This window comes from Octodon degus, unplaced genomic scaffold (genome assembly GCF_000260255.1).
Source record: "Octodon degus isolate 3935 unplaced genomic scaffold, OctDeg1.0 scaffold00008, whole genome shotgun sequence".
NCBI classification, from domain to species: domain Eukaryota; kingdom Metazoa; phylum Chordata; class Mammalia; order Rodentia; family Octodontidae; genus Octodon; species Octodon degus.
This window is the reverse complement of record NW_004524584.1, coordinates 23,601,106-23,603,756: the sequence shown is the minus strand read 5'-3', so window position 1 is coordinate 23,603,756 and position 2,651 is coordinate 23,601,106. Positions and strand designations below refer to the sequence as shown.

General features: G+C 44.8%; 1 pseudogene; it reads left to right on the top strand.

Annotated features, from left to right (window-relative positions):
• The first annotated feature begins 825 nt into the window (after positions 1 to 825).
• On the top strand, positions 826 to 1,164 carry LOC105743991 (annotated as a pseudogene).
• The last annotated feature ends 1,487 nt before the right edge of the window (positions 1,165 to 2,651 follow it).

The window sequence follows — 2,651 nt, the reverse complement described above, 5'->3', positions numbered from 1 at the left end:
CAGGTCTGGCTTGGTCGGCCAGGCAAAGCAAAGCGAAGAATCCCGTTGCTCCAGATTCTGGGTAGGAGGCACCAGTGAAGCCTGTTCTGCTTCAAAACAACAGGCATGGACCCCACAGAGGAGCAGAAGGAACACAGGAGCGCTTGCAGACTTCTGCTCCCAGCCTGGTGGGGGGCTGGGAGGCTGGAAAGACGGCCTGCCACCCGCAACCTCACACCAGCTCTGCAGCCGAGTGCTGAGCCAGAGCCAGGGATGAAGGACTCACTAGCTTTTGGAACTCACTAGCTTTTGTGGAAAGATGAGACTCCCAATCAATCTAACGGACAGGTCCACCTAGCTGCTATCGGAGATCTTAGAACCAAGCACTTGCCATTCTATAAGAAAATGCTTTCGGTTCAGCTGAGCACATTTAGTTTGCTTTCTTTTGTATTTTTTTTACCTCTAAGGTTATTTTTACTAGTACATATTTCCCATATATATTGATCCCATTCATGATAGGCAGCACTTGATATAACTATTCCCCTTCTTCCGGAAAGAGGACGCTCGTACCACACCGATACATGCACCCCCACATTTATAGCAACAACATGTGTAATAACTAAATCTTGCAAACAGCCTAGATACCCATCAGTGGATGAATGGATAAAGAAAATGGGCTTTTATATACAATGGAGTACCACTCTGCCCTAAAGAAAGATAAACTCAAGTTGGCTCTATAGGCAGAAAGGGGCTGAAGAAAGCAGCAGTAGGGAGCAAAAACATCCTGGGCATTGAAAAGTCACTTTCTTAGTTCTGTGGAATGAAAGTAGAATTATATAAGAAAGAATGGTTGGAGAAGAGAAAGCCTATTGTGGCTGTGAAGGCCCGGATGTCATGTACGCCAAATTGATATCTTCTGATGGTCATGAATTTGTTGTAAAAGGAGAGCATGCACTAACATTAGAAAAATAAAAGCCATGTTGAGTGGCCCAGGTCAGTTTGCTGAAAATGAAGCCAATGAGGTCAATTTTTAGCAAGATCCCTTCACATACGCTTTTGAAAGTCTGCATGTATTTTACCTAAAAGGTTCACTACACTAACAGCTCCACAGAGATTCCCGAATTTCCCATCACACCTGAGATAACACTGGAACTGCTGATGGCTGCGAACTTCCTAGGTTGTTAAATAAAGTAAATTATAATTTTAAAACAGTAAAGTCACTTTGTTCATAGGTTCAAAGCAGGAAAAAACATCCTTATTATATGAGTTCATGTACATTGTGCTCCTACTGATGGGCTGCTATGAATGTCCACTTGGGGAAAACTATCCTGTTTCAATGTTCAGTTTGATTACTCGGCGCTCGATCCAGGTGGCTGCATGCGGGCTTTGTCTGCTCTGCCTGGGCATATGGAAAGAGGCTTGCTCCAAGACTAGGCCTTGGCCACACTCTGCGTAACACCTTGAGGGCCCTCCATGTGCTGTCAAGGCGGTTCTTCCTGATATGGCAGGAGAGCCAATAACATGAGAAAATGGAGCAATCGCTGCATCCGTGACACTCAATTATCCAAACTATTACTGCAATTTGCTCCAAGGAGAGCCTTTCCTCTGAGCTTGAGCTCACGTCTGCTCATGGAAAATCCCTGAGGCAGAGCCTCACCCGACCCGCCTGGTCTCAGTCCACAGCCTCAGCCCCGCACCTCCCACCTCCTCACAGTGATAACTGATATCGAACTGCACCTTCCTTCCCCTCAACCTCAGTTGAGAGGTATTGGATTGTTCCTGTCACACCTCTTAAATCTGTGACACTGTCCGGGTTGACATTAATAATTTTTTGCCACTTATCAGAAGGCAATAATTTTCAAGAAAGAAAGAAAATGGATTCAACAGTTCTGCCAAAGAGGCAAAATGGTTATGGCCCATTTACAGATAAAAATTAATTACAAAACTGAGCAAGAACTTTTATCCCAGGACTTTTTAAGTATTTCAGAAAGATTGCATAGAAAGCAACTCCAAGTTATATAGAAACAGGATGTCACTGGGCCCAGGGACATTTTTGGTAACCACAGAACTAAGAAGAAGAAAACCCAAAACCAATTCTTTGCACTGTAGAGGCCCCAGGTCTCTGCAGCTCTCCTCTTCCCTTTCGATACCACTTGCCCTGTTCCACTATTCAAAGAAGTTCAGCCCTTTCTACCCCAGGACCTTTGCTTATGCTGTTCTGCTTAGGATTCTTTCCCCCTCTCTTCATATTTGCCTGTCAGGTAGATCTTGCCTCTAATCGTATTTTGATAGCAATTCCCTGTCTACTCCACTCAATTTGTCCTTGGCTAGCTGTTAATTCTTATCATCTACACTGAGATATATTATTTACATACTCAATGATAATCTGTAACTCTGGTTGTCTACCACTCCTCTCTCTCTTTCTCTTAAAGTAAAAGCTACATTCAGTCTGCTTATTGCCCATCCCTACATTTTAGTACCCAAAACAGCTCCTGAACCGCAGATAGTTCTTACAAATACATCTGTGGAAGGGAAGTAGGGAAGGAAGAAGGGGAGGGAGAAAGGGAAGGAGGGAGGGAGGGAGAAAAGGAGGGAGTGAGGGAGAGAGCAGGGAGGGAGGGAAGGAGGGGGAGAGAGAAAGGAAGGGGAGGGGAGGTAAGCGGAGAGGAAAT